A 22266-nucleotide genomic window follows, 5' to 3' on the forward strand; every position below is an offset into this window, starting at 1 on the left:
ATGTACCCACTTCGGCTAGGGGTGAGCTTCACATGGTCGAGGGCAACCAGCTCCAGCGGTTGATGCGTAATGATCGGGTGTAGGGGTGCCTTCTGGCTGGCCTCGTCCTTCCTTCTCAATGCGCAGGGGCCGCATTCTCGGCACCAGGCCTCCACAGATTCCCGCATTCCACTCCAATAGAACCGTTCCCTCAACAACATCTCCAGCTTCTTCCACCCGAAGTGCCCAGCACCATCATGGTAGGCCTGCAAGAGGGTGGGTACATTAGCCTGGGGAATCACTAGCTGGCGAACCTTCTCGTGGGTCTTCGAGTTAATCAGCTCACGATACAATTTCCCCTGGTGTAGGTACAGCCGGGTCCGTTCTCGCCACAGACGTTGGGCTTCGGCAAGGGCAGCAGAGTCTATCCCAGCAGAACTCTGTTCCACCAGGGTCTTGACCAGACGGACAGCAGGTGCCTTGTCCTGAGCTTCTTGCCACTCCTGGCTGGGCAGCGGGTCTAGGTTCACCCGTTGTTGATGGACATGCACCTTCTCAGCTAGTGGCCCGTGAAACGCAGGCAACTCGATCTCTTCGAAGTCATCATCCTCTGGCCCCTCTTCTGACAGGTGGGGCATCCGGGAGAGTGCATCGGCATTAACATTGGTACGGCCGGCCCGGTACTTGATGGTGAAATCGTAGTTGGCTAACCTGGCCACCCACCGCTGCTCCAGCGCGCCCAGCTTGGCTGTATCTATATGGGTTAGCGGGTTATTGTCCGTGCAAGCGGTGAACTTGGCTGCTGCCAGGTAATGGCGGAACCGCTCGGTGATAGCCCACACCAGTGCTAAGAGCTCAAGCTTAAAAGAGCTGTAGTTCTCCGGATTCCTCTCAGTCGGTCGGAGTTTTCGGCTAGCATAAGCAATCACCTTCTCCCTTCCGTCTTGGACCTGGGATAGAACAGCCCCCAAGCCCACATTGCTGGCATCGGTGTAGAGGATGAATGGACGGCTGTAGTCGGGGTATGCTAGGATTTCCTCCCCGGTCAGAGCCGCTCTCAGCTGGCGGAAGGATTCTTCATGCTTTTCTTCCCACACCAATGGGGCTCCTAGGGGTCTACCATCCTTGGTCTGTCCCACGAGGAGGTCTTGCATGGGGGCAGCCAGTTTCGTGTACCCCTTAATGAAGCGACGGTAATATCCCACCAGGCCCAGGAACTGCCTCACTTCCCTCACTATGGTCGGTCTCGGCCAGTCTTGGATGGCAGTGATCTTCTCGGGGTCGGGGGCGACACCTTCCGCACCTACCACATGTCCAAGGTACGGCACTCTGGGCTTCAGCAGATGACACTTTGAGGGTTTCAACTTCATCCCATACTTGGCAAGGGACGCGAACACCTCGGCTAGGTGATCCAGGTGGGCTTCATACGTCTGTAAGTACACAATCACATCATCTAAGTACAGCAAGACAGTCTCGAAATTTAGGTGCCCCAGACAGCATTCCATCAGCCGTTGGAAGGTTCCGGGGGCATTGCACAGCCCGAACGGCATGCTGTTGAACTCACAGAGTCCCATAGGAGTGGCGAAGGCAGTCTTCTCTCGGTCTTCAGGTGCCACGGCCACCTGCCAGTACCCACTGGTGAGGTCAAGGGTAGAGAAGTAGGTAGCGGTTCTCAGCGCGGCCTGGGACTCTTCAATACGGGGCAGAGGGTATGCATCCTTATGTGTTATCTGGTTAATCTTCCGGTAATCCACACACATCCGCATGGTGCCATCCTTCTTCTTAACCAGCACCAACGGGGCGGCCCAGGGACTACAGCTGTCCCTAATAACCCCCGCCTCCTTCATGTTCCTCAACATGTCTTTGGCGCATTGGTAGTGTGCAGGGGGAATAGGCCTGTATCTCTCTTTAATAGGGGGGTGTTCACCGGTAGGGATGTGGTGTTGGACCCCTTTAATCTGCCCAAAATCTAGAGGATGTTTGCTAAAAACCCGCTCATACTCCTGTACCACCCGGTATACCCCTTCCTTGTGATGTGTGGGGGTATCATCAGTGCCGATGTGTAGCTCTCGACACCACTCGTCTAACTTCCCCAGGGATGGGTGAGAACTGGCGGTAGGCGGTGAGATCGGGGGGATGGCCTCATGGATGGTGTGGGGATCTAGAGTGAGCAACTTGGCAAGGGTAGCGTACCGGGGAAGCCTAACCTCTTCCTCCCCACAATTCAACACCCTTACGGGCACTCTCCCTTTCTTGACGTCTACCACCCCTCGGGCGGCCATTACTGTGGGCCAGTGTTCGGAGGGCATGGGCTCTACCATGGCGGGGTAGTCTGGCCCTTGGGGTCCTACCGCTGCCCTACACCAAATCATCATCTCACTCCTGGGGGGCACAAGCAAAGTGGCCGCATCCATCACTCTCACTCCTCCAATCTCTCCTCCTGTCGAGTTCACATGCTGGCAATACATCAGGGCCCGGATCTCACGCTGCACAGCTCTCTGTCGGCTCCCCGCCGCTTTGGCGACCAGCTGCTGCAGTAGGGTCAGCACCTCACTCATACAGTGCTCCATCACATTAGTCCCTAGCACTACTTTTGGGTTATGATCACTGGGTTCATTCATTATCACAATCAACCCCTGGTGTTGCAGTTCAGCTCGTACCACAGTCATGGCCACTTGTTTGTACCCCACTTGGGTCAATGGGAGTCCATCAGCGGCAATCAGTGTCATGCTGCCATATGGGGGGGATAGTTCGTCCTTCCCCCAATATCGTTGATACAGTGTGTATGGTATTGTGGTTACCTGAGATCCAGTGTCCAGGAGAGCCATCAGCGGGATGCTGTCCACTGCCAGGGGGATGATGGGCCGGGCTCCGATTTACCGGTCCCGCCAGTCGGGGGGGCCACTGGGTTCTACTCCTGAGGCTTGGCCCGTGGCCCCAGGGGTTGCTCGTTTAACGGACACCGTCGGGAGTAGTGGCCGGGCTTGCTGCACCTGTAACAAATCGGAGGTCCATACCGTGAGTCATTGGCCCTTCTCCGCTGCATCCAGGGGACGTCCTCGGGGCTGTCTCAAGGACTTCCGATGCTGGGGGCTGCAGCGCTTTAATGGCCCGTTCCTTTAACACGGCAAAGTCCACATCAGGGTGTTCTAGGGCCCACAGCCGGAGTTGTTTGCGGTCCTCCGAGGACCTCATCCCCTGCACAAACTGCTCAACTAACATTTTGTTGCTGTCCGCATCATTAATGGTGTCTACCCGCTTTAGTGTGCGGAGGGCGGTTTGCAGACGCAAGGCGTAGTCCCGATTGCTATCCGCGGGCCGTTGCCGGCATTGATAAAACTGCATCCGCAGCTCGGCTTCGGTACGGGTCTCAAAGGCAGTCTGCAGCTTCTCAAAGTTGGTGGCTACAGAGGCCCGGTCCCCCTCGGCCCAGGTCTCCGCCTCCTGCTCAGCCGCGCCGGTTAGCTGCCCAAGCACTATTGCTGCCTGTTGCTTATCAGTCAGGGGGTACAGTTCTAATAGCGGGCTAAGTTTCTTCCGGAAGACCTGCATCGCGTCAGGCTTCCCATCGTACTGCGGCAGCCAGGTAGCTCCGGGCACATAGGGCAAGGAGAACGGCATCACCTGAGCAAGAGCTGGGACCGCGGCACCCCCCGCCAGTGCGGCCGGGACCTGGGCGCGCCCATTCCCATCCATGGGTGCCGCTGCGACTGCGACCGCCGCTCCTCCAGCGGCTCCGTCAGGCGCGGACATCTTGTTTCCGTCCCCCCTGGTCTTTTTCCGGCTCCTCCTCTACAGGGGCGGGGTTTCGGCTTTCGCGCCTCCACTGATCGAGGAGACGCTCGAGCGGGGATTTTTCGCGCTGAAAATGGCGGCTTCTCAAATTTTTCGGCCGGACACCTCCGGCAGTCACAAGGCGCACCTCTACCAGACGGCAGAGCGGTAAGATCCTGTTCGTGACGCCAAGTTGTCGCGGGCGGAGGAGGGGACGCTGCGCTCACCCACTGCTCGGGTCCGGCTACTGCTGCTGCTGCTCGGTGGTAGCTCGAGCGGTGGGCCGGATCCCGGGGACTCGAGCGGCGCTCCTCGCCCGTGAGTGAAAAGGGGAATGATTTTGGGGATTTATTGTCCGTGACGCCACCCACGGTTGTGGTGAGGTTGTGACACCACCGCTGCTCTGGACGGGGATCCCGGGAGCGATGACAGGGAGCAGCTGGGATATTGTTTTTCCCCTCCGTGGGTAGGGGGGTTGGTTGTCCCGGGGCCCAGTGAGGGGAGGATGGCAGGTGGGTTACGGGACCTGGTGAGGTGCAGGGTCGCGGGGGCAGCGCGGTGCCGCATGGCACAGTGGTACTCACTCAGCCAATGATGAATACAAAGTCTCCGGTAAAACAAACGGCTGGATGAACGGGTCCCACAGACGGCTGCGGTGGTTCTTCTCCCGGTAGGTTGGCGGTGACTGCCTTTCCCTGCACCTGTGTTGTGTTCTCGGTTCTGGTGGCTTCCCACCGGTAACCCGCTCCCCAGCTTGGATGGATGCTGAGGGAGCCCCTTTTGCCCGCAGGCTCTGGCCCTGGGAACTGTAGCCTTGGCAGTGACTGTATTTCCCTTCACGGTTTGAGCTGTTGCCTTCAATCGGGTCTTGACTGCTGGGAAACCCCGGAGGTTCCCTTCGCTAACGGATTTGACCGGTTTTACGGTGACTCCAAGCCTGGTCGGGGTCCGTAGGCCCTGCCGAATGGTGCTGGCTTCTCTTCGCTCCCCGATCCGGTACCGGCGGGCCACCGCCCATCCCCGGTCCTTACGGTTCACGTCAATCTGCCTCGCCTGCAGACAGTCACCACCGTCTGCCAACCTTGCTGTATGTGCCCGGGCCACGCATCCGGACACGGTCAGTCTCCTCTACTACCACTTCCCTCTTTCACTCCAAAAAGTGATCTGACTGCCTTTTCCCGCCTCCAGGACTGTGAACTCCTCGGTGGGTGGGGCCAACCGCCTGGCTCCACCCCCTGGTGTGGACATCAGCCCCTGGAGGGAGGCAACAAGGATTTTTGTCTGACTTCGGTATGCCTAGCCGGGGTGTTGGGTGTGTTGTTGCAGTACCTGTGACGACCGGCTTGTCCAGGGCGCCACACTTCCCTAGCAAAGTCTATGATAAATCAGAAAATTCCATGCGCACGTTGCTTTTTTTTTAAGCAGCACTTTGTTTGGCAAATGTTTCTCAAAACTGTTGCATAAAAAAAAGCAGCATGTCACTTCTTCTTTGCGTTTTGGTTGCATTTTCCACCCATTGAAATGAATTAGGTGTGTCGAAACGCAACCAAAATATTTAACTGTGCGCTTGCACTGCATTTTGGATCCGTTTTTGTCAACAAAAACGCAGGTCTCTCTCTCTCTCTATCGGCTTTTCTGTCGGACTCTCTCTCTGTCGGTCTCTCTGACGGTCTCTTCCTCTCCCCATCTCTCCTTCATTCTCACCGATTACCGGCGCGGCTGTCACACTGCTCCCACGGCCTCTCCTGCTTCTGAAAGTGCTGGCCGCTCATAAGCCTCATCTCATATTCACTTCACTCGCTCATTAGGCTTATCTCACACTCACTGCTTTCCCGCCCACCAGTGCCTATGATTGGTTGCAGTCAGACACGCCCCCCACGCTGAGTGACAGCTATCAGACTGCAACCAATCACAGCCGCCGGTGGGTGGGTCTATATCGTGCAGTACAATAAATAAATAATTAAAACAAAATGACGTGCGGTCCCCCCCAGTTTTGATACCCATCCAAGATAAAGCCACACATCTGAGGGCTGGTATGCTCAGACTGGGGAGACCCACGTTATTGGGAGTCCCCCAGCCTAAAAATATCAGCCAACAGCTGCTCGGAATTGCCGCATCCATTAGATGCGACAATCCCAGGACTTTACCTGGCTCATCCTGAATGCCCTGGTTTGGTGGCAATCAGTGTAATAAGGAGTTAATGGCCGCCCATAGATGCCACTAAGTCCTAGCTTAGTGATGGCAGGCGTCTATGAGACACCCCCCCATCACTAATCTGTAAGTGAAAGTAAATAAACACGAACACCAAAAAATCCTTTATTTGAAATAAAATACAAAAAAACACCCTCTTTCACCACTTTATTAACCACTTCACAACCTTCCAGGTCCGAAGTAATCCACACGAGGTCCCACGACGCTTCCAGTACTGCTACATCTGACAGTGAACGGCCATAGAGCACAACCGCTAGCTGTGAGCTCCACTCAGCAACTGAAGTGAGCCGCGCTATCAGTGGTGATGTGACTCAGGTTACCCGTGGCCACAGCTGGAGTCCTCCACCTGTGACAGCAAATCACCAGAGTGACTGAAGTGAGCCATGTGATCAGCGGTGCCCTCACTCAGGCGATTTGCAGTCACGGGTGAGTCCTTCACCTGAGACCACAAATCAGACCGTGACACAGAGACAGAGCCGTGCGATGATAATGAACTCGGGAGAAGCTCTGACGTCACAGCTGCAGTCCCCGCACTATTGCCTTTGTTGCGGCACTGATGTTCGAGGTTCACCAGAGTTCATTCTCTTCACACGGCTCTGTCTGCTGTCAACGGTCAGTCATGCTCTATGGTGCTGCTGTGACAGGACAGGGAGGTAGCAGAGCTGAATCGCCGTGGGACTGCACTGTCAAAATTGCATTTTTTTGTCAAACACAGTGTTTACAGTTGTCAAAGTCTGCCAGTCTGCCAGAGGATGCATTTTTTTGTCAAATCAAAAATGCACCGTGCGGACATGCCCTAAGTGTAAGTCCCCTGTCTTATACTCACCTGTATTCCGTCTCCATCTTTGTGCCCATAACTTCTTCCTGCCCAGAGGTCAGAAGTTATGTCCCAAGCTCCCAATGGAAGTCTAGGAGAGCCAGAACAAGGCCAGAATGAGGCTCCCATAGAGCTGTATGGAGTTGTAACTTCCAGCTCCATGAAACACCAGAGCTGCAGGGAGGTCACAAATCGCCAAGACCGATCGAAGTGGCACTTGAAACAGATAAAGATGGCAGAGAGTGAGTATAAGTCATGGGGCTTAGATTTAAAGAACCCTTTCAACTGGTAAATAAATAACCCCCCTCACTTGAATGGTGCTTTAAATCTATGCCCCCTGCATAATACTCACCTTCTGGAGGTCTCACCTTTTACCATAATCGCTCTGATCCCATGGCGCCTGTGACGACATGGACACCCAATGCCTCTCATGGGTAAAAGTTTCTTAACATTCAGCCAGACGTATTGTTCTATTGTGTATTACCTCATGTTTGCTTAGCTATTGTTTATCCAGACCCTTCCAACAACCATTGTAATGTAGTTGTGCATTGCTAATGTGATTACCTTAGTAGCCATTGTCGAGTCTGTGACTTGCAGACTTCATGTAGATATCCTCAGTCTTTCTATGCACACCATTTAAATGAACATTATCCATGCAGCTTGAAATTCATCCAATTGGAGAAGCAATCTTGTCCAACCAATCCGATGAGGACGCAGTGTATCCAAGTGGAAGGCTGTGGCTATAAAAGGGATTTCTTTAAGCCACCAGTGGTTGTTGATGGATGCTGATGGATCCAGTCTAAAGTCTGCTTTACACGGTACAACCGATTGTGCAATATCACAATCGATCGTACCCGCCCCCGTCCTTTTTGCGTCAAGGGCAAATCGTTGCCTGTGTCGCACAAAAGTCAGTAACACCCGTCACACATACTTACCTCTCGTGCGACCTCGCTGTGGGCGGCGAACGTCCACTTACTGGAGTGGGAGGGACGTTCGGCGTCACAGCGACGTCACACGGCCGCCGGCCAATGGAAGCGGAGGGGCGGAGATGAGCGGGACGTAAATATCCCGCCCACCTCCTTCCTTCACATAGCTGGCGGCGGCCGCGTGACGCAGGTGAGCTGCTGTTCATCGTTCCCGGGGTGTCACACGGAGCGGCATGTGCTACCCCGGAAACGATGAACTACTAAATTAAACGATATTATGGAACCTAGCGAGCAGTACACGACTCACGATTTGTGAGCGATACTGCGTCGCTAGGAGGTGTCACACAGGCCGGCATCGCCAGCGATGCCGGATGTGCGTCACAAAAACCGTGACCCCGACGATCTATCGCATGATAGATTGTCTGGTGTAAAGCAGCCTTAAGCTCCTAGGAGCTGACTAGAGGATCAGGATATCTTATGGCTTCAATCTAGGGACTCCGGTTCTGGTTGGAGACCATATCCACAGCCTAGGGATTTCGACTCCGGCTGCCAGGATTGTAACATCATACCAAGACTACCTAAGGACGACACTCAGGTTTGGACAGTTCAGTCACCTGTTACAGACTTTGCAGACCTCAGACAGCTTCCTAAATCTGGCATTATTCCTTTCTCGGTGGGTGCCCGCCAGAAGCGGGGTGCTGCTGGATTGGAGTAAATAGCCCTGGAACTTCTGAGGCATGGACATTCTAAATCCCTGGTGAGCCAGCGGAAGGGTGAGACTCTGTTGCTTGTTACATTTGTGTGTTTTTCTGGTTATGTGTTATGTGCCGTTAATTGTTTGGGGATCCAATAAAGTTTAATTATTGTGGTTCCCTCACCCTGTGTTGTCTAAGTAGTGTTACGCCCATGGTTAAGGAGGCCGGCGTTCAGTTGGGATGAGCCCTGAGCCACGCTGTCTTTCTAAAGGCGGCGGGTTTTAGTGGACGAGAGCACCCACTGAGCCCCGTGTCTCCACAATTGGTGGCAGCAGTGGGATACTACTCAGCCTGGTTTACCCAGGGGAGCTGTAGCGGACTGGTGTTCATGGCCACCGTCCAGGGCTCAACAACTAGGAGGCACATAAGCATACCCAGCAAGCCATAGGGGAGGAATTCAGGTTTTAGACGCTGCCATGTCCAACCCCACCAGCTCAGCCATGGGACAAGGACCAGAGAGGAGTTACGACCGCAGCAGTAAATGGATGCTACAGGATCTGTGCCAGATGCGAAAGATTGAATACGGGAACACGGACACTCGGTCAGACTTGATCCGGAAATTAGTCTGTTGGGATGCCCAGAATGATGCAGAGGATGATGAGGACACTGCCGTTGTGGTATGAGAGGAGGTAAACCCTGTATCTCATCCTAGATCCAGTGACAGTCTGGAAACAAACCAAACCCAAGCAGACTGAGTCAAAGAATTGTTTACTGCATTGGGGCCTGAAGCTTCAAGGGAAGAGAGGGCTGGTGTTCTGCAATTTGTGTTTGGATTTCCAATTTCCTTACCATCAGCACCTACCTCCAGGATAGACCACCACCAAGGAAGTCATCTTCACTACAGGGATGTGCCAGTGTTTAATGATTCCAGCACTGAGATAGATGAACACTTGCAAAACTTTGAGGTGCTAATGCGTATGCACCAGGTGCCCACAGATGAGTGGTCCAAATACCTGTGGACAAGCTTGCCGGTCCGGGCCCAGGAGGCTGTCCGATCACTTGGGCCTCAGGACTGCTTGGACTACGGAATTATTAAGGACACTTTGTTGGCCCTTTTTACCATAACACCCGAGAGACATCGCACTAAGTTCCGGACTATGTCTCGCCAGGGTGTCTCGTACGTCGAATTTGGCAGTCAACTCCGACGACACTGTAATCGCTGGCTCGATGGTCAGGCTGCTCACTCTGCTGCTGCCCTCTGGGATGTGATAGTGCTTGAACAGTTGCTGGAGAAGATGGACCCGGAAATCCGAGAAAGGGTAGCTGACAGGAAGCCCGACACCCCAGAGCAAGCAGCACGATCGGCTGACGAATTTACAGCCAACCGACCCAGCTGGAGGCCCAATAGGCCCACCGATCCAGGAGGTACCTCTACCATGGATCCAAGCAACCCCCAGACTCACGTGCTGGACTAACTCATTACCCCACAGAAGCCCCAACAAGACAAAGGTTTACCAACAGGGTGGGTGACTTGTCTAACCCATGGCGCTGTTATACGTGTGGGCGCCTTGGACACATGGCCAAAGAGTGTCTACAAAACCGGGGCCCCATGCCTGGAGCCCATCTACCAGTCAACATATGCCGAGATGAACCAACGAGACCTGAGGAATGCTACTCCCGAGAAACACCAATAGCTGAGGAAGTGGTTTACCCAGTCCACACCCTACGGCAGGCCGGACACCGTACACCAGCCAACCTCCATTCCCACATCCAGACGGTCAAGGTCGGTGATATACAGGCTCAGGGACTTCGAGACTCGGGATCTTCCATCACCCTGGTCAGCCCAGATATTGTTCCCACAGAACATCATTTACCTGGCCGCCAAGTGACCATCACCCTTGCTGGGGGCCAGCGATCGAACATCCCTCTGGCACGAGTGCAGTTGGACTGGGGAACTGACCAAGGAGAGGTTGAAGTAGGGCTCATGGACGGCCTCCCCACCCCTGTAATTTTGGGAAATGACCTAGGACAAGGACTTTCCAGCCAGTTTGTCACCGCCATCACCCGCAGCCAAGCCAAACACCATCCTGGTGCAGGTCTTTCTTCCAGCCCATCAGAGGAGAACCCTCCTCCTCAATCTTCAGACTCCTCATCAGAGCCAACAAATGTGAGTACATCAGACCCAACTGTGGCCATTGATTGGGGAAAGATAGATCGTAAGGAGTTCAGGGAAGCTCAACTGTCAGATCCCACCCTAGAGCTTATCCGTAGTGCGGCCGCCCAACCTGGGGGAGGAAATCAGGGGGAGGTGTATAGATGGGAAAAAGGCCTCTTATATTGGGAGAAGCCCGCATCCTGCCCAGAAAAACCCTGGACCCGTGTACATCAGCTTGTGGTACCCCAGCAATACCGACCCCAACTATTGCGTTTAGCTCATGATGTTCCTGCGGCTGGGCACATGGGGACCAAAAAGACTCAGGCCCGCCTGCTGCGTAGTTTTTTCTGGCCAAAGGTCACTCAAGAAGTGCAAAAATACAGAGCCTCTTGCCCAGTGTGTCAGTGTATGGGGGGAGCCCCATGCCGTGCCCCACTTCAACCCATGCCCTTGATAGGAGAACCGTTCCAGAGAGTTGCCATTGATATAGTAGGCCTCTTAGCCATCCCCAGCTGCAGTGGAAAAAGATTCATCCTCACCCTAGCAGACTTTGCCACCTGTTACCCAGAAGCCGTTGCCTTAACCTCCATAGATGCAGAGCACATGCTCAAGCTCTACTGGACATCTTTAGCCGGGTAGGGTTTCCACAGGAAGTATTGACTGACCAGGGGGCACAGTTCTAAAGTGAACTGATTCACACCCTGTGGGAAAAACATGGAGTCGGCCCCATGCGCACAACCCCCTACCATTCTGAAACAAATGGATTGTGTGAGCGCTTCAACAAAACGCTCAAACAGCTCATTAGCCGATATGTGGAGTCCGAGGGGGAGGACTGGGAGAAAAACTTGCAGCAGCTCCTTTTTGCTTACCGGGAGGTGCCGCAGGACTCCACTGGGTTCTCTCCCTTTGAATTGCTGTACAGCCGAAAAGTACGAGGGCCCCTAGAGCTGGTACGAGAGAGTTGGGAGGGCACCTTCCCCACAGAAGAGGTTCCCATACTGGACTATGTTCAAAAGTTTAGGAAAAGGATGAGGCACCTCATGGCGTTAGCCCACGGGAATTTAGAAGTGGCTCAGGAAAGGCAAAAACGATGTTACAACCGCACTGCCCAACCCCGAGAATTTGCTGCCTGTGGACAGAAGGTCCTAGTACTAGTACCGGTACGGAAAAACAAGCTGCAAGCCATGTGGGCGGGTCCATTCACCATTACCAAGAAATGTGGCAATACTGACTACACCGTGGCCCTGGATCGAGCAGGTGTTCGTGAGCGTACCTACCACATCAACAGGCTAAAAGCTTACGAGGAACAAGAGGTCACCAATTTAGCAGTTTGTTGTCCAGAGTTAGATGATCCAGAGTGGGACCAGATCCCAGACCTATTAGTGGACTCCAAAAGGGAAATGGGGGTAAAAGATGTATCACTAGGGGAGCAGCTTTGTCCATCACAGAAGCGACAGATATCAGACATACTCGGAACATATGAAACCCTGTTCACAAGTCAGCCTGGTAGAACCCCCCTGGTCCAGCATCATGTCAATACAGGGGCAGCCACCCCACTAAGACAACCCGCCTACCGGGTGACCCCTCCTGTGTTGGCAATGATGAAGGCCGAGGTGGATGACATGTTAAATATGGGAGTCATAGTTCCCTTCCATAGCCCATGGGATGCCAGTGTGGTGTTGGTGCCAAAAAAGGACAAGAGTACTCGTTTCTGTGTGGACTATAGACGGCTCAATGAGGTCACGATTACAGATGCTTACCCCATGCCCCAGGTGGATGAACTACTAGATAGGTTAGGGGGTCTCGGTTTATATTTACCCTCAATTTGAGCAAGGGATACTGGCAGATCCCACTCACAAAAGACGCTCAAGAGAAATCGGCCTTCATAACCCCTTTTGGCCTCTTTGAGTTTACCAGCATGCCTTTTGGGATGAAAAATGCCCCAGCCACCTTCCAGAGAACGGTAGACCATTTACTAGAGGGATGTCAGGGGTATGCCCAGACCTATTTGGATGACATCGCTATCTTCAGCGACACTTGGGAAGAGCATCTTCAGCATGTGTCCCAGGTGCTGCAGAGGGTAGCCAAAGCCCAGCTCACCATCCGACCTGACAAATGCCAAATGGGGATGGCCGAAGTGCTATACCTGGGACATCGGGTGGGAAGTGGGTGCATTCGTCCCGAACCTGCAAAAGTAGAAGCCATTACCCAGTGGCCACGCCCGGTCAATGAAAAACAGGTCTGTGCGTTTCTAGGAACCGCAAACTGCTATCGAACGTTTATCCCCAACTACAGTACCATAGCAAAACCGCTCACTGACCTCACAACCAAAAGATATGCCCGTAACATTATCTGGACCCCAGAATGTGAAACTGCGTTCCTCCAATTGAAAGACCGGCTAGCCCAAAGCCCAGTCCTGACTGCTCCTGATTTCCGTCGCAGATTCATTGTCCAAACAGACGCATCGGACACAGGACTAGGAGTTGTATTTAGCCAAGTGGGGGACAACGGTGAGAAACATCCGATAACGTACCTCTCCCGGAAGCTGTTGGACCGAGAGAGGGCTTACGCCACTATAGAAAAAGAATGCCTGGCCATAGTCTGGGCCCTGAAAAAATTGCAGCCCTACCTCTATGGCAATTAGTTCACAGTCCTCACTGACCACAATCCATTGAGTTGGCTAAATCGCACTGCCGGGGACAACGGACTGTCACGCTCCCCGGTTCCTCTGCCATGCTCCCCGGCTCCCCTGCCACGCTTCCCCGCTCTCAGGTTACGCTCCGCCGCTCCCGCGCCAGGCTTCCCGGTCCCCCGCTCCACAGCCTTCATGCCCCATCACCTGCGGTCCCCAGGCAGCCCGGTCTCCGCTCCCGGCGCCCATCGGTAACGCTGAGCCAGCCCGGCACTCCTGCCTCCTGTGCACCGCTCCCTGCTCTGGCTTCTGGCACCCGGGCCTTGCGCATGCGCATTAGGGCGCGCGCGCGGTCATTGACCCTCTCTTAAAGGGCCAGTGTCCTCCAACAGGATATTGAAGAATCAGGTACAGGGTATATAGGGGGATCCTTTCCAAGTGGGCGGGGCCTGTTCTTTGTGTTTGCTAAGCTAGGAGTCAGACCTCCTTGTATCTTGTGCCATACTTACCTATCTGTCTTGTAGAGTCGCCACTGTCTCGCCAACCGGTCCTGATGACTCCCGAACCCCGAACGGTGACTGCCTGCCATCCCGTCAGTCCCTACCATCTCCGATCCCTGGATCCGTGTGGTGACCCACCTCCTCGCTCCGCTGGTTCCGGACTCTGCCTAACATCATCTCGGCCTCCGAACCTGAGCTCCGTCACCCGGACTACCTTCAGAGACTCCGTGGTCCCAGGGACTTCTTCACTCCACTCCTCTGAACGGACTGTCCTGCTACCTGTAGTGCTCCGGCTACCGGGCACCTTGCCCTCGGTGAGGTGTTCAGCCCAGTGGATCCACCTCCTGGACCTACCCGTCCTCCTGGTCCTAACAGTAAGAACAGGCCATGGATCCCGCCGAAGCACTAGCGGCCCAGCTGGGCAACTTGCAGCAGGAACTCGGACGACAGCGCGAGACCCAGTCCCGCATGCTGGCCTTCATGTCCTCGGTGGATACCCGCCTGAACACGCTGCAAGCAACTGCCACGTCCCTGGCATCTCAGGCTTCTACAGCACAGGCCACGGCCACAGTTCCCGTGGCGGCTACCTCGGAAGCTTCTAAACTCCGCTTGGCCTCTCCACCCCGCTATGCCGGAGATCCCAAGACCTGCAGAGGATTCTTAAATCAGTGCTCCCTCCACTTTAAGCTGCTTCCGCACCTGTTTGCCTCCGACCAAGCCAAGGTGGCGTTTGTGATGTCCCATCTGGAGGGTGAGGCACTGGCCTGGATGAACCCCTTGTTGGAGAAGGAGGACCCTGTAACTGCGAACATCCAGGACTTCCTTCAGGCGTTTAGAACCACCTTTAACGAACCCGGACGTGCCGCCGCATCCGCCTCATCACTCCTCAGGCTACGTCAGGGGACCCTGATGGTGGGGCAGTATGCCATCTGCTTTCGCACCTTGGCCTCAGAATTGGGGTGGAACAATGAAGCCCTCACCGCCGCCTTCTGGGAAGGACTCTCCAGTCGTATTAAGGACGAGCTGGCAGGCCACGATGTTCCTTCCACACTGGATGCCCTAATTGCATTAGCCACCCGCGTGGACCTCAGATTCCAGGAACGATCCAAAGAGGTGTCCCGCGAGAGACGTCCGATACGGCATTCCTCTCCTCCGCAGAAGCCCGTCGTACCTCAGTCGGCATCGTCTGGCGTCTCTGTCCACGAACCTATGCAGATTGACCGTCTGAGGCAGTCCGAACAACGCCGAGCAGAATGGCTCGCTAAGGGTCTCTGCTTCTACTGCGGAGAGGGCACACACCTGCTACGTTCCTGTCCAGAGAGGCCGGGAAACTCCAAAGCCTAGGGTTGGTAGGAGAGGCCACCCTAGGTGCTGGGACTCTCTCAGACCCGGTTACGTGGACCGTTCAAGTGACAACGGGAGAGACGCGGTTCACGGCCGAGGCGTACCTCGATTCCGGGGCAGCAGGCAATTTCATCCAGCAGGCCACGGTGGACAAGTACCAGGTGCCGGTTACTCCACTCGACCAACCCCTCGTGATTGCCTCTGTAGATGGGAGACCCCTCACTGACACCATCTCGTGGATCACCAAGCCAGTAGGACTACGTATCGGTGCCCTGCACACCGAGAACATCACTCTCTACATCCTCCCACACATGTCTCATCAAATCCTGCTGGGACTCCCCTGGTTACGGACACACGAACCGTCGGTCAGCTGGCGTACTGGTGAAATTACCCGATGGGGCTCCTCTTGCCACGAGAACTGCCTGAAGTCCTTAGAGCCCATCCGACGACCTCCGGTTCCGGAGTCCCTACCAGGACTGCCTTCGGCCTACTGGTCCTACGCGGACGTCTTTGATAAAAAGGAGTCAGAGGTACTGCCGCCACATCGTCCTTACGACTGTGCCATCGACCTACTCCCGGGAACTACACCACCTCGAGGACGGATATATCCTTAGTCTCCTGCTGAAACAAGGGCCATGTCTGCCTACATCACTGAGAACCTGGCAAGGGGATTCATCCGGAGATCCTCCTCTCCTGCCGGAGCAGGCTTCTTCTTCGTTAAGAAGAAAGAGGGTGACCTACGCCCATGCATTGACTACCGGGGATTAAACCAAATCACCATATAGAATAAATACCCCCTGCCACTCATCCCCGAATTGTTTGATCGGCTTAGAGGAGCTCGTGTGTTTACCAAGTTGGATCTTCGGGGTGCCTACAACCTGGTCCGCATCCGCTCTGGGGACGAATGGAAGATCGCATTCAATACTCGCGATGGGCACTACGACTACTGTGTGATGCCCTTCGGCCTGTGTAACGCACCAGCAGTCTTTCAAGAATTGGTGAACGGCGTATTCCGGGACCTTCTCTACGTCTGTGTGGTGGTGTATCTGGATGACATCCTGGTCTTCTCTCCGGACCTCCACACCCACAGAGAGAACGTGCAACTGGTACTACAAAGACTGAGAGAGAATCGTCTGTACGCCAAGTACGAGAAGTGTGTCTTCGAGCAGTCCTCTCTTCCCTTCCTGGGTTACATAATCTCCGATACCGGTCTGCAGATGGACCCAGAGAAGGTCTCTTCCATTCTCAACTGGCCCCCTCCTTCCGGACTGAAGGCAATCCAACAGTTTCTTGGATTTGCGAACTATTACCGTCAGTTCATCCCTCACTTCTCTGCCCTGACTGCGCCTCTCTCCGCCTTGACCAAGAAGGGGGCTAATCCAAAGGACTGGTCACCTGCGGCCGACGCCGCGTTTGGCTCCCTGAAACAGGCGTTTGCTTCCTCTCCTGTGCTCCACCGTCCTGAGTTAAACCGACAGTTCACCTTGGAGGTGGATGCCTCCTCCTCGGGAGCCGGAGCAGTGCTCATGCAGAAGTCCTCCTCTGGGAGGATGGTTACTTGCGGTTTCTACTCCAAGAGCTTCTCAGCGCCTGAACGCAATTACACCATCGGTGACCGAGAGCTATTAGCAGTCAAACTGGCTCTGGAGGAGTGGCGCTACCTTCTGGAGGGAGCAGTGTACCCCGTGATAATTTGCACGGACCACAAGAACCTGGAATACCTGCGGTCTGCTCAGGGACTGAACCCACGACAAGCCAGGTGGTCCTTGTTCTTTGCCAGGCTCGATTTTCAGCTCCATTTTCGACCTGCGGATAAGAATGTGTGAGCAGATGCCTTGTCCAGGTCATTCGTGCCCATGGAACAGGAGGAGGAGACATCCCAACCCATCATCTGCCCAAGTAAAATCATTCCGGTGGCCCCTGTCACCCTGGCCCAGATACCGCCCGGGAAGACCTATGTCTCTGAGACTGACAGACAAAAAGTGTTGCATTGGGGTCATGCCTCGAGAATAGCAGGCCATACTGGTCAGAAGAGAACATGGAGTACAATTGTACGTCACTACTGGTGGCCATCCCTTCGCACGGACGTCGCGTCCTTTGTCTCAGCCTGCTCCTCTTGTGCCCGGAACAAGACGCCCAAACACCTGCCATATGGTCGCCTTCTGCCTCTGCCAATACCCTCCGTTCCATGGCAACACATTGCTATGGACTTTATTACAGACTTACCCTTGTCCACCGGACACACAGTCATATGGGTCGTGGTGGATCGGTTCTCCAAAATGGCTCATTTCGTCCCTATGGCTGGATTGCCCTCTGCCCAGGAACTCGCTGACGCCTACATACAGCACATCTTCCGATTGCATGGCTTTCCATCACACATTGTGTCCGACAGAGGAACTCAGTTTACCTCCCGCTTCTGGAGGGCCCTCTGCAAACATCTGGGAGTAGCTCTGGACTTTTCTTCAGCCTACCATCCTCAGTCAAATGGCCAAGTGGAACGAGTCAATCAGATCCTGACCTCCTTCTTGCGTAACTACGTTAATACCCATCACGACGACTGGTCCACGCTTCTTCCTTGGGCTGAATTCTTCCATAACCACCATGTCAGTGAGTCCTCCTCCAGCTCTCCCTTCCATTTCGTTTACGGACTTCAGCCTTCCATCCCATTACCTGTATCTTCTTCCTCGGATGTCCCTGCTGCTGATACCGTAGTCCATGACTTTTCAACAATTTGGGACTCTGTCAAGACGTCCCTTGGACGTGCTTCCCTGCGGATGAAGAGACACGCAGACAAGAGGCGTCTGGATCCTCGGTGTTTCTCTCCAGGAGATCTGGTCTGGCTTGCTTCCAAGTACGTCTGATTGAAGCTACCATCATACAAGCTGGGTCCTCGCTACATCGGGCCGTTTAAAGTCATCAGCAAGATCAATGAGGTCTCCTACAAGCTGCAGCTCCCGGACACGATGAGGATACCCAACTCCTTCCATGTCTCCCTGCTCAAGTCGGTTGTCCTTGGTCCCTTCTCCGCTGTTGCCAGTTCTGCTCCTCCTCCTATTGCTGATGATGACATCTATGCGGTAAGGGATATTGTGGCCATGAAGACCGTGTGGGGCCGACAGTTCTTCCTGGTGGACTGGGCTAGGTATGGTCCTGAGGATAGGTCCTGGGAACCCCGGGAGAATGTGGGTACTCCCCTGATTCGTGCCTTCCTGTCCCGGTTGCGGGGAGGGGGGCGTGGGGGAAGGCGTACTGTCACGCTCCCCGGTTCCTCTGCCATGCTCCCCGGCTCCCCTGCCATGCTCCCCGGCTCCCCTGCCTTGCTCACCGGCTCCCTTGCCACGCTTCCCCGCTCTCAGGTTACGCTCCGCCGCTCCCGCGCCAGGCTTCCCGGTCCCCCGCTCCACAGCCTTCATGCCCCATCACCTGCGGTCCCCAGGCAGCCCGGTCTCCGCTCCCGGCGCCCATCGGTAACGCTGAGCCAGCCCGGCACTCCTGCCTCCTGTGCACCGCTCCCTGCTCTGGCTTCTGGCACCCGGGCCTCGCGCATGCGCATTAGGGTGCGCGCGCGGTCATTGACCCTCTCTTAAAGGGCCAGTGTCCTCCAACAGGATATTGAAGAATCAGGTACAGGGTATATAGGGGGATCCTTTCCAAGTGGGCAGGGCCTGTTCTTCGTGTTTGCTAAGCTAGGAGTCAGGTCTCCTTGTGTCTTGTGCCATACTTACCTATCTGTCTTGTAGAGTCGCCCCTGTCTCGCCAACCGGTCCTGACGACTCCCGAACCCCGAACGGTGACTGCCTGCCATCCCGTCAGTCCCTACCATCTCCGATCCCTGGATCCGTGTGGTGACCCACGTCCTCGCTCCGCTGGTTCCGGACTCTGCCTAACATCATCTCGGCCTCCGAACCTGAGCTCCGTCACCCGGACTACCTTCAGAGACTCCGTGGTCCCAGGGACTTCTTCACTCCACTCCTCTGAACAGACTGTCCTGCTACCTGTAGTGCTCCGGCTACCGGGCACCTTGCCCTCGGTGAGGTGTTCAGCCCAGTGGATCCACCTCCTGGACCTACCCGTCCTCCTGGTCCTAACACGGACGCTTGCTCAGGTGGAGTCTGGCATTACAATCTTACAATTTTTCCATCTCCCATAAACAGGGCAAGAACCATGGAAATGCGGATGGGCTTTCCCGACAAGAGGAGAAGGATGATCGGAAGCCTATCATGTCTGGCTAATATTAAGAAGGGGGAGGAATGTGACGACATGGACACCTAATGCCTCTCATGGGTTAAAGTTTCTTAACATTCAGCCAGACGTATTGTTCTATTGTGTATTACCTCATGTTTGCTTAGCTATTGTTTATCCAGACCCTTCCAGTAACCATTGTAATGTAGTTGTGTATTGCTAATGTGATTACCTTAGTAGCCATTGTCGAGTCTGTGACTTGCAGACTTCATGTAGATATCCTCAGTCTTTCTATGCACACCATTTAAATGAACATTATCCATGCAGCTTGAAATTCATGCAATGGGAGAAGCAATCTTGTCCAACCAATCCAATGAGAACGCAGTGTATCCAAGTGGAAGGCTGTGGCTATAAAAGGGATTTATTTAAGCCACCAGTGGTTGTTGATGGATGATGATGGATCCAATCTAAGCTCCTAGGAGCTGACTAGAGGATCAGGATATCTTATGGCTTCAATCTAGGGACTCCGGTTCCGGTTGGAGACCATATCCACAGCCTTGGAATTTCGACTCCGGCTGCCAGGATTGTAACATCATACCAGGACTACCTAAGGAGGACACTCAGGTTGGGACAGGCCAGTCACCTGTTACAGACTTTGCAGACCTCAGACAGCTTCCTAAATCTGGCATTATTCCTTTCTCGGTGGGTGCCCGCCAAAAGCGGGCTGCTGCTGGATTGTAAATGGAGTAAATAGCCCTGGAACCTCTGACGCATGGACATTCTAAATCCCTGGTGAGCCAGCGGAAGGGTGAGACTCTGTTGCCTGTTACATTTGTGTGTTTTGCTGGTTATGTTTTATGTGCCGTTAATTGTTTGGGGATCCAATAAAGTCTAATTATTGTGGTTCCCTCACCCTGTGTTGTCTGAGTACAGGGCCGGCCTTAGGGGCACTTTGCACGCTGCGACATCGCAGGCCGATGCTGCGATGCCGAGCGCGATAGTGCCCGCCCCCGTCGCAACTGCGATATCCTTGTGATAGCTGCCGTAGCGAACATTATCGCTACGGCAGCTTCACATGGACTCACCTGTCCTGCGACCGTCGCTCTGGCCGGCGACCCGCCTCCTTATTAAGGGGGCGGGTCGTTCAGCGTCACTGCGACGTCACACGGCAGGCGGCTAATAGGAGCGGAGGGGCGGAGATGAGCGGGATGTAAACATCCCGCCCACCTCCTTCCTTCCGCATATCCTACGGAAGCCGCAGTGACGCCGGTAGGAGATGTTCCTCGCTCCTGCGGCTTCACACACAGTGATGTGTGCTGCCGCAGGAGCGAGGAACAACATCGGACCGTCGCGTCAGCGTAATCATGGATTACGCCGACGCTGCACCGATGATGCGATTACGACGCTTCTGTGCTCGTTAATCGTATCATCGAGCCTTTACACACTACGATGTTGCATGCGATGCCGGAAGTACGTCATTTTCAATTTGACCCCACCGACATCGCACCTGCGATGTCGTAGTGTGCAAAGCCCGCCTTAGGCTAAATGGCGCCCTGTGCCAAATTACCCTTTGGTGCCCCCAGACCATGTCACAGGCGACCTACAGCCAATCAGCAGCTGGTTTACTCCTCATCCTTTAGATAAAACTGACATCCAGAGAAAGTCATAAAACAGCAGCAGCTCTCACTTCTTCTGGATTACAGTTTTGAAAGAGGGATAGTGAAGCAGCCGCTGATTGGCTGCAGATCACAAGACCCCCGGTGCCCGGTTGTATTGCTTTTCTGCTGCGTTTGTTTTTTTCATGTACTGTAAAATGACAAAAAAGCCTCGCCCTAAGCATACTACAATTTAGTTATTTAAAAAAAAAATAAAAATCATTTGCAAAAAACATCCTGAAAGTCTTTATGTATGCGCCGTTGTTACTGGCTTCATTTCTGGTGTCTATGCAATGACGGTATTCTGTGTCCTTTAAGTATATAGAGCGAGTGGCTTCTTCCAATTTTAGCCGCCCCAAAAATGAGAAGGTTACTTCTTTTAGACGTTTCATGGCTTTTGAAGCCTACAGCAGCTAAAATAATTAACCAAAGATGGAACATGTGCAGAGCAAAATCATTTTGAAATTGCTGTGCATCATGTCCCTTTGCTATGGTGTATTTGCAGCGCTTTTTTAGGCAGGTACTCCCTGTTGCTCACACGCTATCTGTTGTGCACAGAAACATGTCCGCCTTTTTCCGGCATCACTGATGTCCCACAGACCACACTATGGTGTGATCCATGAAACATGTACCAGAAAAACATGGACATTGAAAATAAAGTGATTTTTACATTCAACTTCTCCAGCTGTCTACGGCCTCTGCTGGCTGCTGCTTCCTACCCGGTTAATTACTGTCATGCATATTCATTTATGCATGGCACAGCCGACCCGGAAGTACTTGCAGAGGGGAGACACAGCGGCGGCCAGATGCAGCCGTACCGGAGAGTTCAGCACCACGGACAGCAGGAGCGGGGACAGGTGAGTTTATCTCCATGTGCTATCATGTATCACAGATCACGGATTGCACATTGACAACCCACGTGTGCTGTGAATCACGGCACACAGATGGACACATGCACTTTTAACACGTCAGGGAAAAACGTCTGTTTTTCACTGACATGCAAAACAGGCCTAAAATCTTAAATCTTAGAATATGTCAGAACGGATGCAGTCAGTAATCTCTGGTGAGGTAGCAAAAGCCTGGAGACAGATTCTCTTTGTTGGTGCTGTTACATTGATACCAGATTTATATTGTTAGGCTTCTATCACACAGTGAAAATGCTTTTTTATAAAAAAAAAAAAAAAAAAAGAAAAAAGTTTTTCCGTCGCCATATTGTGACTTTGTTCTTTTTGGAGCGACCAGGGCTGTATGGAAGCTTATTTTTTGCGCAATAAGCTGGAGGATTTTTGGTACTGTTATGGGGTACATACCAGTTCTTGATTGCTATTTATTCAGATTGTTGAGGAAAAACCAGCGATTCGCTTATTCTTTAACATTTTTTGCTCCGTTCACCATG

The sequence above is a fragment of the Anomaloglossus baeobatrachus genome, chromosome 4, assembly GCF_048569485.1.
Source record: "Anomaloglossus baeobatrachus isolate aAnoBae1 chromosome 4, aAnoBae1.hap1, whole genome shotgun sequence".
Taxonomy (NCBI): Eukaryota; Metazoa; Chordata; class Amphibia; order Anura; family Aromobatidae; genus Anomaloglossus; species Anomaloglossus baeobatrachus.